The following is a 22,187-nucleotide window of genomic DNA, read 5'->3' as shown; positions in this document are numbered from 1 at the left end:
CAACCAGACAATACATTAACAGAACAGAGTTGAAGCCCTCCCCAAGCTCCAATTCTTCTCATTTTTTTACTGAGGGAAAATAACATATTTCTGGCTGTCAGCTGTGAAGAAAAGGGATGGAAGGTGCACATACAAAAAAGGACAGTGGAGCCCATGTGAGTATTCCATCCTCCTGCCATCCACTATCTTTGCTGCTGGGAAAGGTAGCAATTGAATACAATTGAAGTTGTATTCAATTTCAACACTTGATACATGCACTCCTGCAAGCCTTCCCTAACAGTGAGAGAAACTTTGGAAGAAATAAAACAGTGACAGATACCTGTAAAACTGTGACAAATTTCAGGCATTTCTCAGGAGGGGATGCACAGTGTCCATATATAAAAAGGGAAGAAAGGACAACCCTGGGAATTACCAACGTGTTAACCCCTGCTCCAGAAAATGTTCTTTATTTCTTCTCTATGAAAAAAAGCTTTACTGTGAGGGTGGTGAGGCACTGGAATAGGTTTCCCAGGGAGGCTGTGGATATTCCATCCCTGGAGGTGTTCACGGCTAGGTTGGAGGGGGCTCTGAGCAACCTGTTTAGTTGAAGGCATCCCTGCCCTCAGCAGAGAGGTTGGAATTAGATGATCCTCAAAGTCCTCTTCCAACATTTCTACAATTCTATGTCCTGACTCACACTTCTGGTAGGGTGTTAGAAGCTTTTTTCATCATCTGTGCAACTTGGTTCGTGTTCCTTCCTGGTCATAGAATGATATGGGTCAAACAGAGAACACCTTTCTCTGTCATCTGATTCAAGAATCAAATGCACATGCACATGGATCTGGAGATCAGGTCATATCCAGGAGGCACTACCATGGTATGCAAGACAGAGGAAAAGACGTTTAGCTTGACCCTGAAATTCTCATTCGCCGTACACATCATGAATGATTGATGAAACAGTACCTCGGAGCACAGGCCCAGATAATAAATGCTATTGTATAATAGCATTTATAATTGCATAGTGGAATAATAAATGCTTTTGTATGATGAAGAACAGAAGAATAGGCACAACTACTGGTAAAGAAGATTGTCAAATCAGTCTTTGCATGAAAATTCAGTGCCAGTGGAAAGCAGGATGATACAATTTTGCATCTCATTATAGTCAACTTAGATGAAATTGTATCAAGAGATACATGGAAAGCTCCATATAGCAAGATATAGAGAAGGGGAAAAGAAAGCAGGTATCTACTCAGAACTAATCCTTTTCCCACAGTTCTCACAGCCCTTTGAGGCATCAAGGCCTGAGAGATCAATGCAATTTGGCTGCACTAGAGCAACTGTTAGGTTCTGATGTCAGATGAGACCTCTGAGGTTGCTAAACAAATCAGCTGATCTGCTTACCCAAGGCTTGAACCACAGGCAGGACTTTGACCAAAAGTTGCTGAGGCAGCACAAACAGCCACAAAATAGGTTGAAGCAGGATGATTTGTCCCAGAGAGCACAAGGTCAAAAAGGCCTTTTTGAGAAGTCACCAAATACTATGGAGGAAGAAAAGGTAGTGACAAAAGTAGAAGGATTCTGTCTCAGCAGGGTAGACAAACTGAGATAGGAGCTGAAGTGGTGGCAATGTCCCATTTTGGATGCCAAACCCTTGAAAAACAGAAAGGTTAGAGAGGATCCCCTGTGGATACTGAAATAGAAATCTTCCTTCTTTGAAAGTGTGAGGCATAAACACACGCCTCTGTAGGAATGTATACATGACTTCCTGAAAGAATAAGAATATGAAGTATATATCTGTACATCTGTATTCACACAAACATATACACATATGAGATGCAAAATAGATCCTGTTTTGCTAAGTTTCTCGAAATATTAAGAAATAAGACCCAAGCAAGTCAAAAGACTACCCCAAATTTCACAACATACTTAAAAAAATTTATAATCTCTAACTATAAAGAGAAAGAAATAAGATTATTCTATGAAGTGGATTCTATTAGTGTTACAAGAGAATGGTAGCTCATAAACACCTTAGCTGAGAGTAAATGTTCATTTTCCTTGTCTTGAAAGTTCCTATAAATCATGACAGAACATTTCACTACTAAATTATAGGTGCCTCAGAAGTAAAATAAAACTTCATGTCTTGAAAGTTCCTATAAATCATGACAGAACATCACTACTAAATTATAGGTGCCTTAGAAGTAAAATAAAACTTCGCAATCAATTTACTGATTTATGCACTTAAATACCTATTTATTCATAATTCCTACACTATCAAGTTTTTTAACATATATAGTAGCACCTGTGCCTTCTTGTCAACATTAACTAAGCAGTCCTTTCTCTTTCAATTTTTAAAGAACACACATCTGTGCAGATTCATGAAAACTGACTGTACAGGACAGAAGAGGAATTGCCACACAAAGGATGACACAACAAGGCTTCTACCATATATTTGATTTTCAAAAATAAATCTAGTCAATTTCAGACTAAGCCCTAGTACTTCACTTTTTAGGAATTTGATGAAATCTATGCTAAAAATCACTTATAAAGTTGTTCATTTGCTACTATAATCTTTATCAAGACTGACAGACTGTCAGCATAGCTGATGAAACACAATATGCAGAAATAACATCAGGTAACTGAATCACCATGCCATAAAACAGAAATTCATGTAAGTAAGAATTCTGTTTTAATTACCAAATTACTTTAATGCTTTCAAAAAATGTATAATGTTAAACCTGATTATTTAGTTCTCAGTGGAAAAGAATGAAATTTGTGAGCCATAGTGGGGATATTACTAGAGCACAAGGCTTATGAAGAGCAGCTGAGGGAGCTGAGGCTGCTCAGCCTGGAGAAAAGGAGGCTGAGAGGAAATCTTATGCTCTCTACTATTACCTGAAATGAAATCAGAGCAACCTGGGGTTCAGTGTCTTCTCCCAGGTAACAATCATCAGAATACGAGGAAATGGCTTCAAGTTGCACCAGGGGAGGCTTAGATTGGCTATCAGGAAAAGTTTATTCACTAAAAGGGTGGTCAAGCATTGGAACAGGATGCCCAGGTGGAGTCACTGTCACTGGAAGCGTTCAGAAAGCATCGAGATGTGGTGCTTAGAAACACGGTTTAGTGGTGAAGATGGATTAATGATTGGGCCTGATGATCTTAGAGGTTTTTCCAACCCCGATAATTCTATGATTTTATGATTAATTCCTAATGTTTTGGCCATTGGAAGGAAGTGCAGAATTTATACTGTGTATACACTAAGTTTTGGAACATAACGTTAAGCCAATCTGTATGAACAGCTACAGGATTTTGTATGGGACACAGTTTCAACACATAGGGTTGAAACTCTATGCTAAAATTTTTGTCCCATTATGACCCTGCTATCAGTCACCTGCAAGTGGCTGCCACTGTGGCCAGGGCAGAGAGAACTTTCCAGAAGGGCAGGCAGGGAGGCCAGAGCAGTCACAGGCAGGTGCCTGCAGCCAGGGGAGCTTCAGTGAGGCTGACCCGGGTGTGGACTCCTGGGGTGGTAACCCAGGGGGGCTCCAGAGGCCACCGAGTGCTGAGAGTATCGGCCAAGGCCGCAGAGCTGACATCTCAGATCTGCAGCGTGCCTAACAGCCTTGCACTGACTCCAGGCTTGAAGAGTTTCATCTGGAGGCTTAGTGGACCACAATCAATTGTTTAACTTAAAAAAGCAGGAGAAAGCCACAGGCCTCAGACCACAGGGCAGTCCCTGTCAGGATGCTGTGAGCAGTCAGGTGGCCGGGCCCTCTGGCTGGCCAGGGAGCGCTGCCGTGTAAGCTGCCAGGAGAGAAGACAGGTTGCCACTTGAAGCTTCCTACCTTTCAGCAGCAATGTATAGGAACTGACATGCCTCCTCCAAGTGCTTCCTTTCTGATGAACAAGCACACGCATACCAAAGGGTGACACTTCACTGAAAGCTGACTTCCTTAAAGTGTAAAATGTCATACAGAAACAGAGATACAGAGATGCATCTGCTGGGCAGCAATACGCATATGAAGCACATAAAAAAAACTTAGAACTAATTTCAAACAAGTTTTGAAAATGAGCTCAAAGTCAGGAGACAATCTACTTTCTGACTATTATTTTTCCATTAGAAAATATAATTCTGTTATTACCCTCCCCTAACTCTTGTTTTGTGTCACAGAAACACTGAGGAGCTATTCCTAGCAAGTCTGAAGTCTGTCTGGGTTTTTTTCGTGACGGACAGGAAGAGAAAAATGTAAGGGCAAAGGATGATTGACATTTAAACTGCATTTGCAACAGCGCATACCAAGAAATGGAGAAGGAAAAAGTGAGCAAAAGTCAGAAATGAGAATTTTTTAAAAGAAGTCCAGAAAATATAGTAGCACATATGTTCTAATTTCTATTACATTGTTCAAATTAAGAGTAAATGACATGAATTAGGGCAAGTAAAAAAAAAAATGACAGTGAATGAAAAATGCAATGATCATTCAGTTAAGGGCAATAAATTGCATCTCTGAAAACTTGTTTCTCTGTATCATTCCAAACATGAGATGCTACAAGAAATTTTACACTACAGACTTATCTTCTATACTGTTTTTCTATACTCCTTTGCTCTTCTTAATCTCAGAATACCATATTTTTGGAAGGCTTACATTTTGGTTTAAGTTGATTGCACTAAATATGCACATGACTATTACAAATAGAAGCAAAAGGTTGTTTATTTATAGTAGTTTAATTGTCATGCATTTAATTTTAAATATGAATATTTCTTAAAATACCTGAACTTGGAACACCTAAGCTGAAGCCAATCTTCTAAAGAAGAGAATATGCATAATCAAGCTGAAAGTGCATCATTATCAGTGAGATCTTTCTGGAGAGCACCTGTGTTGCTTCTATAGTGATATGATTGTTCTACTTACAAATATTTTATAGTAATAGGTGAATTTAAAACCCTGATTATTTATCCAGGTCAGTGTTCATATTCATTGTACCAATAATTAAACAAGTTTTAAAATAGAATCAGTATCTCTTTTTGCTTTAGTTCTAGTACGAGAAAATGACAATAGCAGAATTTACATTCATACATTTGTAATCAAACAAAGCCTGTTTCATAATTTCAGCACAAAGTTACTTAATGTGAAATAAATTAATTTACATATTAATGAATACATAACACTGACTGCAGAACTATTATGACTATACATGTTGAGTATTACACTGCCACAATCATCAGATCATTAATTCATTGAAAATGGAGTATTTTCAAATATTGTTGCAGTTGGATATTCTATATGATATCTATTTATAAGTTATTTCTTCTGAGATAAATGTCTCTAATATATATTTGACACAACACATTTCTATACAGCCTATTTTTTCTGGAATTTAGTCATTTTTTAATATAAGATGGACAAAGACAAATTTTAAATCTTAGAAATTTTAAATAAAATCTCTTTATGATATTTGCCAAAAATGCCATAGGATGCAAAAGAGAAAAAAAAGAGCATTTTTCCTCTGCCACAAAGCTTTCCATTTTAGTTTCCTAATTTTTTTCTAGACATTAGTTTTTATGTATTAAACATGCAATACATTAGATTTGATTTAATGAGTTAGAAATATCTTAGTTTTATTAATTTCTTAGTTTAATTAATATCTTAATTTAATTAGACATTTCTTTATGTATATATTGTTTTTTTATTTCTTAATCATTATGATTGCACACCTATGTATAGACTATTTCTCTCCTTATTTTTTTTCTCATTAAAGTTTAGTTAACAACCCATATTGCATAAAACCAAATTCTTTATCAAAGGTAATTTAGAAAATATATAAATCTATTCAGAATTGGGAAACCTCATCAATAATTTTTTCTTGAGATTGGACAAGAAATATCTCATAAATTACTTGTAAACCAACCTGAAAACAAATTCCATTAACATTATTTTCCTGTATTTTGGAAAAGAACATTTTGGCATTCCTCTGACCAATCATATATTCTTGCTAACAAGGACAGTACAGCCTTAATGATCTGAAACTCGTTTTTCTGGGAGACATAAGATTCAGTCACACAAATGAATTGTTGATAAACTAGGGTCATTGAGCAAAAGATCCTGCAGAGTCTGTAAGCTCCACAGGATGGAAACTCTCTCCTGCAGAGTCTTTCTTCTGAGAAACAAGTAAACTCTGCAGGCTCAAACATTTCTGTACACAATATTTTAAACACAATAAAACAGATGTATTGAAGCAGTCACAACAGACACACCAGAGTCTGAGATAACTATGTTTTGGTTATCACAGTTACAGTTAGATGTGTATTGTGTTTGATTTGTTGACTTTTTTTTTAATTAGTGCTGGTAGTTCATTTTTAGATTTTGTTTTACATTTATTTACGGATTCCTCCTGTTTTGCTCCGATTGTGACTTATACTACACTAAAAGGCAAAAGTCTAAAATAAACTTTATTATGCAATGCTTTACTCCAAGAGGTAAAAAGAGACAAGAATTGGTTACCAAATCAGAATTTGTCTGTATTCCCTACTGACTTCTCTGTATGTTCACCGTTTTTATACAAGGACAGCAAAAAACCAGTCCATCTATGATAACAACCAAAACCAGCAGTGTCTGCAAATGGCTGAAAATTTTCTAGCAACATAAACCATATATTACATTAGGGTACAATAAAAAAAGCTCTATCTTAATATGAATTATTTTCCTGTAATTTCAAAGTATTTAGTTTTTAGAGGAAATAGAAGAATTTTCCTGCAGGGGATGTCTGAAAGTAGAGCCATCTACTATTCTAATACCCTATAATAACCAAGGTAAGTGAGATTTAACAACTCTGCAGGACTTAAGTTTATATCCTGCTTGGAAATTATAAAGTAGAGTTGCAGACAGCCCTCTCTTTTTCCTGCAGCTCCTGTGAAAGAGTTGTGATTTTTATTACATACTGAGTCTTTTTACTACAATACAATGCATTTCCGATATTGTTGATCATGCATTTTAAGAATTTAAGTGTACCAAAAATGTGAAGGACACATTTTGATAAATTTAAATCATAACCTACACACTGGGAAGCAGGAAGAAATAATTAAGGATGTTTTGCACATGCAGTTTAATTAAAAGTGGCTTTAGGTAGCAAATATTTCAATTAACTTGGAAACTGGAAATTTTTGAGCATTTCCTGGCAAAATCTCTGCTCTTCACAGCTGACCTATTAATTCACAACAGTAGGAAAAAAATCTTCCATGAAGACACCCTAATATGTTTTTAAAACAAATTACAATATTTTAATGCATCAGAAAGGAGGCTAAAGTAATCTAATGTATTTTAGACATGCCTAAGAATAAGTTTTCTCTCCAGCTATTCAGCTGCCATCTTAGCCAGTGCAGAGAGCAGGTGTGGCTTTGTCTTTGGTCAGACTTCTCGTATTCCATTTTACAGCTGTGAAACCTGTTAGTTTAATATAGGCCATTCTCTTCATCTTTTTTACTGGACCAGTATCTCATTTTGCACATGAAGAGACAACAAATGGAAAAGAAAGGGTGACAACTCAACTGACAGGCTGGTGCAGCACTCTGGCCACAAAAAAAGCTGGCAGTGACAGAAGGGAGGGGGAATTTAGACATACTGAAGACAGACATGAAGACTGATGGTAGGCTGAGTAGCTGAGCCAGGTAAGGGCAGAAGTCATGGGGAGGTGGAGCAGTCTAGGCTGATTTGGAATATGGGGATAGGAATAAATAACTAGGCAGATAAAGAACTATGCTAGGCAAAGCACAGGAGGCTAAAGAGGAGAGCTTTTGTAACAAAGCAAAATTGACAGTTCTAAATTCACTTAGATGATTCAGCAGCACTGATTGTCACACATGAACACGTACACACACAGACAACGCATCTATACTGCAATGACTTTTTTTTAAAGACAAATGTTTTGGTCAATCTCCCGCTGGATTTTGGAACATTGCAGCTGGCATTACAATTGGTCCTCTGTTAAGGAAGAGTTCTATCTGGAGCATTTTATCTGAAAATCCATAACTGTGTATTGTGTGTACTAGGACAAAAGTGGTCCTAGCTTTAAAACACTTCTTAATACTGATAAAGGTAAATATTGGGAGAAAATTTTTACAAATCTGTTGTGTTATAATTTTTTTTTTGGTAAGGGGATAAAATAAAAACAATACCCTGAGACTCAATTCCAACTGAATTCTTAAAGAATAAGTGAACTGAATATAATTGTTGTGGTAATACTTTTCCTACAGATTATTTGCAAATAACTGAAAATGAAGAAAACAAACTACTTACTATTCAGTATATTTAAGCAAAAGTACTACAACATATATGAAAAAAATTACAGAAAAGCTTCACCTCTTCTAATAATGGCAGCAACACAAGGAGCTATAAAGAAACTGTATTCTGAGACAGTATAAACCAGTGCTGTTCTCAAGCAGCTGACTATTTGAGATAAAATTAGTGGGAGTTACACTGTTTACTTTAATGGAGCTATGATTTTACTCCTTTTTCATAGTAGTTGTTTTCTAAATTGCTACTTGCATTCACTTATCAATTTTCTTTAAGTAGCACAGTACTTACAACAGCAGCATGTAGTAGCATGAATTGGGTTAACCACACTCCTGTGCTCTGGACTGCAGTTGCAGTTAACACACCAGTGCCACATAATCATATGGTGGTGGAGTAGAGACAACAATTTTTTAACATGGCTTCCCTCTAATCCCCTCTAGAGGAAAAGAAGCCCTCTAATGTCCTATAGGCATATGGCTCTTCTGTGGGGCCAGAATCACTGGTGGAAGAAAATGAATTTCTACCTCAGCTGCATCCAAATCTAGTGAGAAGCAAGAGCAAGAAGCAAGAATGACAGGAAGTCAGTAAAGAGTGCCCTAGAAAGACACACTGTTAGCAGGAACTTGGCTCATAGGTTTGGTTTTAAGGAGAAGGGAATATAAGCATTAAGCCCTAAGAGTTCTAACCCATAACTAGAATGTGAGCAGGAACTTGGCTCATAGGTTTGGTTTTAAGGAGGAGAAGGGAATATAAGCATTAAGCCTTAAGAGTTCTAACCCATAACTAGAATGTATGTTATTGCTATTTATAACAATTGTTTACTTGAAGCCTGAGAATTTTGTCCTGAAGCAACTGAGTATATTTTAAATATCTCCCTTTTCCATCAGACCTGCTAATTACATTTTCAGTTTATGTCTTACATTTTACTGAAAATGTCTCTGTATAGCTGGTTTCCACTGTACTATGATATATATGATGAACAACTGATAGAATCATTTAGGTTGGAAAAGACCTCTAAAATCTAAATCTAAACATCTAAAACCAAATCTAAACATTAACCCACTACTGCCAAGCTCATAACTAAACCATATCCCAAAGCAGCCCATCTACACATCTTTCACTTACTTCTAGGGATGGTGACTCTGCCACTTCCCTGGGCAGCCTGTTCCAATGGCTGAAAACAGTTTTGGTGAGAAAGTTTTTCCTAGTACCAATCTAAACTTTTCATGTGACAACTTGATGCCATTTCTTGTCCAATCCCTTGTTACTTGAGGGAAGACACCAACTCCAATCTCACTATGACCTTTTTTCAGGTAATTGTAGAGAGTGATAAGGTCCCCACTGGGCTAAACAATCCCAGCTCCCTCAGCCACTCCTCCTTACACTTGTGCTTTATACCCTTCACAAATTTTGCTGCTGTTCTTTGGGTATGCTCTAACACATCTGAATCAGGAGCTGATAGTGATCAATTTACAAGCATCTAGATTTATGCAGGTTACTAAGTTTTGCTTTGGAGTGTAAATTAATTGATCAAAACGAAAAGAATTGTAATGTTTATGTATTAGGCAAAAGAGTGAAGCATGAAAAAGAATGTAATGCAGGGAATGTATTTTGTAGAAATTTGGATGTTATCTAGATCAGAAATGATGAACTGCTAGCATCTTTACAAAGTTTGGCAGTGGCAGAGATTTGCACTGGTGCTGACAATGCTTTCTAAAATTAATTTGCTACTGCTCTCAGGAACTATTTGTTGCAAATGACCTTTACTGCTGAAGATGAAGACAAAGAAAGGACATGAGATAAAAATGTGGGAATCAAAACCAAGGTCAAATAAAACCTGCTGAGCATCACACTTGCAAGTCACTGATAGGCAGCGATAGGCTTTGTAGAGATCAATCTATAACCACATGAATCTCTAGGATTAGATGGGACTAGTAATTGTTCTAGCATGTAGCCTGCAAATTTCTTAAAGCAGATGCTCAAGTAGATTTACATGCAATTAAAGTTTCACTCAAAAAATTCATCATCGCCCTATAGTCTTTCTATTGAAACTCAAATATATATTCGAGATGATAAGACGTATTGGTATTTTCCCTTTCGCCTACATGGTTTGTGCATGTAAATTGTAAACAAATGTAATAACACTGGCACTCATTCCTAAACAATCCATTGTAGTAAAAGCAACATAATATAAAGTGCTTATTTTACCAGAATATACCTTATAATCTATAATGTCATTTTCAGCCACAGTTCACAAGAGTGAATTTTAAAGCATATTATTAAAGTCAAGATGTCTTCACAATTAACTGGGCATTAAATAAAAATGTGGTCTGATATATATTGAGTTAAAAATATGCAAGTAAACTCTTCAGGCAAATGAGAACAGGCTTAATAAAAATTAAAAATGAACTCTCTGTGTAGGTGTATGCTCAGCGATGAGCATTATCTCAGTTACTATAACAGAGTAGCAACATTTGAACCAAGTTTATGTCACTGTGAAGAATATTCAATTTGAAGTTATTTTTTGGAACTGGCAACATTTAAGGAGTTTTTATGAATTTGTTATCTCTGGGCATAGTTTACAGAAATTTGTGGTGTAGTAATTTATCTTTAGAGAGATGCAGGAAAAAAATTTCAGACAACAGTTTGATATTTTCTGTAAAAAAGAACACTGGATAGGAGGCCATCATTTGAGCTCTTTTTTTTTTTCTTTTCATATCCTTTCATCACTAGTAGCTTTATTCATCAAGAATAAGATAAAGCAGGTTAATTGCTCCCAGAGGCTAAAGTAACTTAAACCTCAAGTCCACTATATATGTGTTTAACTTTGTAAGAAAGAAGTTTCCCATTGTATTTGTATTTTCTATTACCATTACTAAGTAGAAGTGTGAACAGAATCTAGAATCATTAAAAAAGGGGAGAAGCATGCAGAGAACAGTTCTTTCTCCATCAGACTTGTTATCTACATATTTTGCATATGTTTTAATGCAGTTGTATTATAAAAGAAATTACACTGAATTTGTCAAATTTTAGAAAGCAGGGAATTTTACTTTGATTATATGGTCAGTTATTGCTTTACTACTCTCTCATTTCAATGAGTCAATAGAATAGTACTAATAACATATAACAGAAACTCCCTCATCTGTTAATCCTAGTTTTTTACTTCCTGCCTCTCAGAAGAAAAGGAAGTATTTCAGTGATGACCATGAAATTTCATCCATTTCCTTTTTATCTTCTTATAGCTGGCTTAGAGGGCAATACAGGAAATGGAAGAAGTTATTTCAATTTTTTAACTGCATAAATATGGACATGTTTCTTAAGAAATGTTCAGTTTGTCCTCAGCATATATGTTTCAGTAAAAAAAAAACGATGGAACCATTGTAAATGGAAAGCTAATTGGAAAGAGGTTTGTGTGTTTTTGTCTCTAGAAAAAAATAGTTATAAAGCTAGTAATCTTTCTTTGCAATATTTTATTTTTCCTTTGATAATTCTGAAGACAGACCTAGCTTGGCTAGTGAACTTCTTGGTCTAATTTTTTATGTTGTGAATTGGTGTGAAAGTTTGCTAGGATATAAATGAAACTGTTGTTTAAAGCAGTCTCAACAAGGGAAGCATGAAAGGATGACGTCCATCACAAATGAGTTTTCTGAGAGGTTTGCAAAGCTGACTGCAAGAGGGTTTTTCGATACTATTCTCTTTCTTCTGCAAAAATGTCATACATACCTCTACTTAACATATGAAAGAAGAAAAAATATGAACTAAAGCTGGAGGATTCAAATCAAAACAATACTGTACTGCCAGCAACTTGTTTTGTACCCTAGTCTGAGGCAGAGGCTGCTTTGAAGACTGATAACTGCTGCAAGCTTGAAACCTCTGGGTAGTTTTACATTTTCAAGTGTTTCTACAGGGTAGGCTCCACTCCACAGTATTCTGAAGGAGGGCTATGCTTGAACACACAACTATGCATTAAGCAAGGAGTGGCAGAGTAACACCTCATGCATTTGACACCTCTGAAGTATCTGTTTTAGCTGAATCCTAATAGTTTCAGATACAGATGCATCACTTGAAACAAAAAACAGTAAGCAAGTATGAATATGCTAACTTGAGGAAGGAGGTGGTATTTTCTAGGTTATATTTGTAGTCACTGAATTTGTTTCATAGGTTAAAAATCCTGGTAAATATTTTAATTTCCAAATCACAATACTAGATAAGCTAAACATAAGTGTAAAAAAAAAAAGCCTTTCAAAAAATGGCAGCAAGGTGTAATAGGAATTTTTCTGTACCCATAGCTCAGGATATATTATCTCATCAAGGTAAAAGGAATAGTTTCATAATGACCTGGAGCTTGAATTAGTAGTCTTATAATAACTTCATAATGGGGGAATATGGTGAGTACAGTTGTAAGAGTTTAATAATGGGGGAATTTGATACCAAATGAAATGTTTTCTCTCACAATCTCTCCTGGTGAGAAACATAACTGAAAAAAAGAGGAAAGAAACATAGCCATTTCCAGATCAATGGATAACTTCCACCATCATCTATGAAAAATGTTTAGCTCAATGAACAATTCTTAAAAATCCAAACCAGAAAATCAGCAGAGTTGCTAAACACAGGAAACGTGGTGGTTTTGATTCACAGTTATCACAGGTAAGAGTACTTTATCTCACTTTTAAAGATAACTGACTACAGACACAGCACTGAAGAATTAAAATATATAATAGTGAAGATATGGGCGAAAACAGAAGGAATAATCTGTCTACTCTGACTCAAACAGTAAATCAGAAAATTATTTACAGTTTCTGAAAAATGTAACACTTCAAAATTATAAGAGAGTCAGGCAGAAAACACTGCATAACTGAAAAGTAATTTTAAGATGAAATTAAACAGAGCTTCCAAATATCAGTTTTGATTCAAATGGGAAATTTAATCTGTGTCTCTTATAGGAGCAAGACCTTTGGAAATATAAATAGAGTATAATTAATAATAATAAATTTCTCTACCTGTAAATATATAGGGATATTTAACTATAATGTTCCATATACTTCTGTGCCCCTTTAAGTGACTAAATATGAGAGTGACTGATCACTTTTAATAGAAAAACATTAATATAATTGGTGGATGTACAATAAAAGAGGTTCAGATATTCACTTTACTCAACTAAGACATTTAAAGACTATTGTAGAAAATAGAGAAGATTTTAGAATTTTGCCCCCAAACCCCAGAAATTACTTCTAGTAAATTCTGCTTTGACCCAAATACAATAACTTTGGAACACACAAACCAAGAAGCAAAGCTACATTTCTTGTTCAATAAAGTCAGGAATATAGTTGTAATATATTTCTTCTTTTTCCACTTTCTTCCACTCAGATTCTACATCAAGATTTCCTTTAATACAATTATTGCCACATGAAACTACTACAACATAGGTTAAAGAAATGGCAAATGCATAAAAAGAAGAGCAATTATGCATTTCAAAAATACAAAACTGAAAATCTTTATGAGGATGAACTACATAAAAAGTAAAGGTTTGGTGTGAAAGATAATTTCTGTCTGACCACAGGTATATGGTTAAACAATATAGTTTATATGTATAGATACAGAAATAGACCTTACTAGAGAAAAAAAAAGCTAATAACAACCTAACACACTTCCTCCAGTTGTTGAAATACAACAGAGCTACTTTAACATATCAGCACGTCTAACATTGTTTTTTAGATTATAATATTGTAATTTCACTTTCTTTTTTCCCCCCAAGAAGTGTCTACTGCCAATTGTGAATGTATTTTTTAAGAAATATAATTTGATTTGCTAGGATGCAAGCTCATCCTAAATTGATGTCTTGCATTATATGTCTGGCAGCTTTTTGGGGGAACATTACATAGACATTTATTAACAACAACAAAGTCTGTTTTATTTCTTTAAAAAAGTATGACTATTTAGAAAAATGTCAAAAAGGATGATAAACATTTCTGTAAAAGATAGACATGTGCTATCCTGTGAAAGATAATCTGGGTAGTCAGCAAATCCCTACTGGCACAAATGTGAGGAGGCACTGGCCAGAAAAATCTGTCTGGTTTTCAGAATGTGTAACACTTCTCTTAGAGAAATAAAAGGGTCTCTCACAAAAATCTTAGCTGTCACATTAGCATGAAATCAGTGCCTGCCAGCAAACACGGTAAAAGGGTGTTAAAGGTTCTCATTGTAAATACTATTTTTCTGAGAGCTTAAACAATACTACAGAAAAGGGCTCTGGGCTGAAGTGTGGAATATTGCATATCTCTTAGAATGTGTGTCTTTAGGCACTGATTTTTTAATTTCTTTACTGAGATAGGTCCTAATCTTGAAAAGCAAAGCTTAAGTGAAAGCAATAGGACACAATCCCTAAGAATGCTCAAGGAATGGGCACACAACATGGAACTTGCAATCTGATCCTCCTTGCTGGGATCCCAGTCAGAACCTGACTCCTTAAAATTCCTTTCAATTAAATTGATTCAAGACTACCACTGTTTAAAGATATTTTATTTGGATTAAGAGCTGAATTCATATATTTCCATGAGAAAACTTTTCATGAGCATTCATGCAAGGCATTTCTCCATCTTTCTATTGTAAAAGAAGAACCAGATGTACCACTGAGAGACCAATCTCCACTGAATTAATCCCATTTCCCCCAAGGACAGCTCCAGAACAGCCACTATGAAGAGGTACTTAGAAAGGGAAACACCAGAATCAGTCATGAAAAAAAACCTGTGAATACAAAGACCTTAAAAGGTTGACTATGAAGAGGTACTTAGAAAGGGAAACACCAGAATCAGTCATGAAAAGAAAAACTGTGAATACGAACAAAGACCTTAAAAGGTCACAAAAGTTGAAAAATGCACTATTGAACAAACACCAGAGTGACATCAAATCTGCAAACGTATAGAAACAAGATGAGCAAATTCCATGTATCTCTTAAAAAAAAAAAAAAAGAAAGCATTATTGCCTGAAGAAACACAAATCAACACATTAGATAAAAGAAAAGCCTTCTCATTATCAATCTCATAAAAAAAGAAAGCATTATTGCCTGAAGAAACACAAATCAACACATCAGATAAAGGAAAAGCTAGTCCATACCAGAAACGTAGGAGTGAGCATAGCTTGCACTTCTATTTGCGCCACCAAATAAGCAGTAGTACAAACCGCATAGAGAATGCCCCCAAAGTATGTGTGAAATACAAAACATTAAATTGTTCCTAAAGATTGGCATTTTTTCAACAAAAAAAAAATTAAAATGCTGTTAATTTTGTCGTTGAAACTTTTAAATTTTTTTGGCCACTTATCAAGATAGTCAGAAACAGAATTCATCCCTACAGGAAAAGACAAAATAGTGTTTTAAATAGCATACCATCTATTTAGCAAAAGCAGAATGAAAGGTTTAAACATTTTAGAAAACATTGACCATTGGTTTTATGTGTTAGCAATTTTGAGTCAATACCTCCCTTTCATTTCAACCACTAGAGTTCAGTATGTCTGCAAACAGGGCCATAAGTCTCTAATAGTAACTGGAGCTAAATACTTTGGATCATTAATTAATAAAAAAAAATTCTAATGGCATGTTATGGAATAATGACAAGGTAGACATAACTACTTTTAACTAAGTATTATTAGCCTGTAAGAAAGAATTAGTAGACTTCCACAGAGGAGGTCTAAGGTCATATCTAAACAGAAACGGGCTTGATGACACTGAAACCTTGAAGGTATACAACAATAGCAAAAGCAGTACTGAGAACAGGCCTATCTGGTTTACTTGAGTAAACCAAGCCCTAAACATGTTAAACATTACATGTCCGAGCATAATTAGACCTGATTTGAACTACTTCAAGTTTAATGCTGCAGTCTCCTTTATACAGAAGCAGGAAGAGAGCTACTGGATGATCGGATTTTGCCTGAGAAATGGAGAATGATACTTCAACACTGGAAAGACAGAAAAGATTGCCATGCAAAAAGAGGACAAAAATTTCATTAACACTTCAGAAGTGACAACTGCTGAGTTCAACAAGCGGCAGTGCTTGCAGTGACTGTGCTGGTCTACTTTAACTAAAGAGATTGAATTCCTTATTAATGCATCAATTGAAAAAAAGGTAGTTTACAAAACCATTTTTTAAAATATTTTTATTATTCTGAAAAAATAAAAACTTTTTTTAAAGATCTAGGGTGGTTCCAAATAGTTTCTAATTTTCTCTCTCATAGGGGCAACTATTTCATAGCTATTAACATGTGTTTCATCAATGCACTACTTTATTGCAAAATTCATTTCCTTTCAGTGTGAAATAATAAATAATAATGCCCAGCCAATGTGTGATCTGTAAAATTCAACAGGAAGGAGAACAATAAAGACATGCATAGGTCAAACATATCAGCAGAAACAAAGTCAGAAGTTCATAGATAACCTGAATTCTTATTAATTAGCATGACATTGACATACTTTGTAAAACTACAGGTAAAGATTGCTTTCTGTGTAATAATGTATCCTAATAACTCTCAGTGGGAACATCAGCTTGGAGAAAGGAAGTGATGAGAAAGTGAATAGTAACAAATTATTAGAAAGATTCACTCAACAGTTACAAGAAATTAATAAATTATATATCTTACTGACTTGCGAGGATGCATCTATCTCTCACATCTATTGCAATGATAGAATTGAACAGGTACTGAGAGCTGTAAAATGTAACTGCAGTGAAAAAAGAATTAATGTAAAATTTAAAAAGCAGATATAAAGAAAAGTATCTTTTGTCAGACCTAAATACACTGAAGTCCATATTGGTCAAGTCAGTATAAACTATAATACAAACTTGAAGTTGGACTTTCATAAATATGCTATATCTTGGACAAGTGAAGGTGGCTTTTGTAAAAGAAATTATTCCTTTGTTGACCTACTGAAGCAATTTCTCATTCAACAGACACATGAATGTGATTTTGTTGCCTGGAGTTGCTCAGTAGGAGTCTGCCTTGGATTTGCAGAAGGTTTTTCTTAGAGTTTCTCAACAAAGGCTATTATAAAAAGTAAGAAGGTAAGCATGTATAACTGAGACTTTAAAAGGAAAGTAGTAGAGAGGAAAGATTCAGTTCCTGAAATTGTGAGACATTGCTGCTGGACTTTTTCAAAGAGTTTTTGTAGGGCCTGTGCTGTTCAACATTCATAAACAATTTGGCAAGAGGGATGAAGGTGGTTGAAAAATGTTCCTGATTGGAGTTATTTGGGTTAGCCAGGACAAGGACATACAGTGTAGAATTCCAGAAATCCTGTAGTCACAAGCCTGAGTGATAGGGAAAAACAATGGCAGAATAAATGCCCTGCAAATAAATGTAAAGTGATACACAAGAGAGGGTAAGGGAAGGTGGGAAATTTAACATAGTGGGCCTGGAGTTACAGTCACCATGGAGAAATGACCCTATAGCTGCATAACCATTCAATATTGGTATTCAGTAAGAAACTAAGAAGGAAAAGCTGAAGGAATGATTTTGAAATAGCATAAACCTGATAACTTCTCACACTTTGAAAATTGATGAGTAGCATGCAAAACCCAAAACAGAGCAAGAAAGATGAACAGCTTCTATACAGAGTATGATACTTTTCTTGCAAAGACCATCTCCACAGAAGGATATAGATGAGGCTCACAAATTACTGGTGCCATAAAACGAATGGATTGTCTCAATAAAATCCCATGCAATGTAGATTCAAATTAAGATAGAAGAAATCACATTCAAAACAACAACAACAAAAAGTTCTTAATGTACTAAATGAACAGGGTAGTAAACCCATGCAACTAATACTTGTTCTAAGACCTAAATAGGTTTGTGGGAATATATTCAGGGAACCAAAATATGACAAAATTTTGATCTTTAGAAACCACATACACCCAATGAAATTTCATCAGCTAAAACTGCTGGAGGCTGGGGAATCTACTTCTAGTCCTTACCCTTCCCTGGGCATATATTTATAATGACTGCCCAGAGACAGGATGCTGTCCAGACAATTCTTACCCTAAACCAATATGGGCATTCTTCTTTTGCTATGTTTCCCCTAGTCATTACTTTTAGGCAGCTGCCTAAAGTAGGCATGGATGCCTTTGAGGCACCTAATACTGTTGATGTGTGATACATTTAAAATACTTGCTTCTCAGTTTTGGATTACTCTTGGAGGACAGAAGGGAAGAAGAATCATAAAATGTAAGTGCTACAGGACTTACAAACTCTGGCATCTTTTATTGGATACTGTCTGAAATGTCAGAAATCTTTCATGCTTTTAGAATAGTTCAATGAGTTTTTTGCATTATCATGTCCATTAAGTATCTTGCTTCAAATGCCAGTATCTTGTAAGTGAATCAGTAGACAAGTGCAAACATGGAATCTCACTGAAAAGTTAACAAGTCTCCCAAGAAGAATTGCCCTTTGCCATTGAAAAATATCTCCTGGCAACAATAGGAATACCAATGAGATTAAACGTAACTTCCTCTAAAGCTTTTCAAATGAAACAACATGGCTTTATCATAGCACTAAGTAGTAACACTTCATTTAATATGTACATTAATTATTGCTGAATTATAATGGATTGTCTAAAAACTTGTATAATATTCACATTAATACTAAATGAATTCATTATGATGAGTGTAATTACAATGAATACTAACTAAATTAATGGCAGCTAGACATGCTAGAAAAAGTGTTACCCATTTACTTGACATGTTCCAAATGGAATATATTTTGTTAATGTATTTAGAAGAGTAGTGTGAATAGTTTGAATGGTGGTGTGAAGCACTATGCTTAGCAGAGATTTTTTTAATTATCATTGCAGAAATTATTTTACTGTATATATATATGTTCTTCTATGCACATATATATAAAATGCAATCTGAATGCATTACCTGAATCAAATAAAAATAGTAAATCATCAAATCAGTCTTTTACTTCTGATTGTATTTAGATTCACTTCTACACATACATGAATAAAATCTTAGATGCATGGTCAGAAAAACAGGAAGTCAGGAAACAGATTGTATATGCTGCTGTGCCCCAGTTTTGCACTCCAGTATTCATTCTGGTCTGCACTCTACAGATCAACCATGTTCCAGGAAAAGCCTGATGTCAGGTGGTATGTTTAGCATGCTTCTGCATTTATATTTCTTGACCTGCTGGCCTAAGCCTTACATAAACTATTCTTGCCGATGGCAAAAGAAATCTGGCTTGGGAATTGTATCTGTAGCCACATGCCAGATGTCTCACAGGCTCTCACAGAGTATTAATTGTTCACCAGTTTTCAAGGAAGAAGTCAGTTTTATCCATAAGACAAAATTTTATTAGATTTAGAAAAATAAAATGTGATGCCTAATTCAACAGGAAAAACAAAATATGGTTACTTACAATGCTCTTTTCAACCAACAGAATGCGGTTTTGCTGCCATCTGTGAAAGCAAACAAAGCAAAAAATATTATTTCACATAGGTAACAGAATTATAAAAATATTAACTACAAGTAAAGAGGGTATAATTAGATTTTGTAGTACTAATAGGCAACTAAAAGATTATCATACTTCTTTCTCTACTTTGATTCAATACTTTGATTCAAAGGTAACAACATCACTGGATTCATTCTTTAGCACTAACATATCCAATACAGCATAAACTGTAAAAAAACATTCATTGCTTTGTCCAAAGAAAAGAAAAATCAGTGGATTAGTAGGGCAAACAAAGATTGAAAATGCTGCCAAACACTTGATAAAACATCAAAACACAGCTTGATTCTTTGTTCACACAACAGAAGATACAAAGAAAAAAGTATCATCCTTTAACTTTTCTTGTATTGTATTTCAGAGGAAGATGAACTGTAGCCTTCCGGCAATCGCTAATGCAGTGTTTGTCTTCTGTGTTGAGATTATCCACTTGGGTGCTGCACTGGAGCTCCCTGGGCTATTTTGACACTGCATCCAGATGCTCCAATTTTGCTTCAGTGACTCAAGAGCAGAGCCAATATGCCTTAAAGCAATGTTCAAAGGGTTAGGTCTTGATGAACAATTAAAGCACTCAGAAGTGTTTCTGAACATCTCTGACTGGTGCTGATGTGACTTAAGTGGCCCTTGTGTGACATCCAGGCAGGGAATATGTAATAGGAAGATTCAGTTCTACACTCAAGGTGAATGTGGATTCTGCCCCACTTTTACAGCAAAAAGAAAAAGGGCAAGTACAAAATAAACATATTAATGATTTTAACAGCAGTATATCAGTTCTAGAAAGGATGACTATTTGTCTGTCTTATATAAACCACTTTAAATGCCTAGTTGGAAATACTTCATTAAAGTTGCATTTGTTATATACTCCCACTTTCTTGAGACCGAAATAATTTACTTTTTGAGCAAGACTTTAAGTGAATGTGAACTTCTGTTGAATCTAAACAATTTCACAGAAAATAAAGATCTATGTACTTCAACATACTTCAGTAGTCCATAAATGAAAAGCTAACTCAAGCACTGAGTGTTATTATTCCAACTGTTTCATATTTATGGGATTGGAAGCTCATTTTGGAAAATATCATTCATTTAATTGGAGAATAACTTCATCTATTAAACGCCATGAAACTCGAGAAATACATAAGGCTCCATCACATCCAAAACACGGGCCCTAAAGCAAAAAAGTAAAGGCACCTGGTCAACTAATACTAAGACAAGTAATACATTTTTTAAAATTTATTATGAAGAACAAATAATTATAATTTTCTATGTGCTTCACATATATTTTGTGAAAAAGCATACTTTAGCCCTATTATTTATTATTTCATATTTTCATTTTTCATTCTTGAGATTTGCCTTGGTTTTGAGAAAAATAAGCCAGAGAACCTTCTCATGTTTTCAAGAGTTTCAATGTGAAGTTTGTTTAAAGTTTTATGGTTTTTTTTGTTTTGTTTTTGTTGCTTGTTTTTTGCTTTTTTTAAAGTTCCTGAGTATAAATTTTAGTCTTCTGATACAAGATGAAAAAAACAATTTCAGCTGACAATTGTCATTGAGCAAAGTTTTACCTGAACAATGCCAGTGCATGACTTAGGTTGGAAGACACAGATTTGATACAGAATACAAACTGTGTACCAGGTGGGAGTTAACTGCAGGAAATCTTGAGAGACACAAGCTAAGGCTGAGGGATGCTTTAAAAGAAATTTTGCGGGGGTGAAAAAAAAACCAACTAAACTCACTGCAAAAATTGACTTTATGCTGCCTCCAGCTCCATATCCTCCTTTGTTTCTGTTAACCTTGCATCTGGTTGCTGCTGCCAGTTAGCTCACCTACTTTGCTGACTGGACAGGACAGAAGAAACACACCCAGGTTTGCCTGCCATGCTCATCTCACGGGTTACAGGTTTCATCAAACCCTGCACGCAGTGCAGAGTTTGTTCATGTGCTAAAGCTTCATACTTGCATCTGCTTTATATGAATGGAGAACCACTTTAAAGATTTGTATCTTGGACGCTTGTTTTGAATACTGCTAAATTAATTTTTTCTTATTTTGTGAAATACGTAAAGGAAGAGAAGATTCTTAGATACAAAACAGAACACACATAAGAATTATTATCAAAATTCTTCTTATAATTTTTAACACACAGTTTAAATCTAAGAATGTGCCAGTCAGAGGAAAGAAATAAAGACTGTTTATTATGTAACAGAAATTATTTATATTTTATGATTGTTTTTACTTCTGTAGTTCAGAAATAATAGTCAGTCTTAAAAATAAAACAATGGCTGAAATATCCCAACTTCTCCATAATGGAAACTAGTTTTAGTTTTCTGGACTAAGAAGATCCAGCATTATCAAGAAAGAGGACTAATTAAAAATAGAATTCAGAATGTTCTATTAGCAATAGCTTTTGCTTGAACAATGCACTATATATTTTTGCGAAAAGG

General features: G+C 35.0%; 1 long non-coding RNA gene across 1 annotated transcript in view; it reads right to left on the bottom strand.

The window, feature by feature from the left end:
• The window catches only part of LOC120498030, a 186,037-nt gene that overhangs the window by 44,001 nt on the left and 119,849 nt on the right, over positions 1–22,187 (bottom strand). The window contains exon 3 of the long non-coding RNA XR_005626620.1: positions 19,666–19,705. This is a non-coding gene — a long non-coding RNA (uncharacterized LOC120498030). The remainder of the gene's footprint in view (positions 1–19,665; positions 19,706–22,187) is intronic.

This window comes from Passer montanus, unplaced genomic scaffold (assembly GCF_014805655.1).
Source record: "Passer montanus isolate IOZ18808 unplaced genomic scaffold, ASM1480565v1 scaffold14, whole genome shotgun sequence".
Classification (NCBI taxonomy): Eukaryota; Metazoa; Chordata; class Aves; order Passeriformes; family Passeridae; genus Passer; species Passer montanus.
The sequence above is the reverse complement of the archived record's forward strand: the minus strand, read 5'-3'. Positions and strand labels throughout refer to the sequence as shown.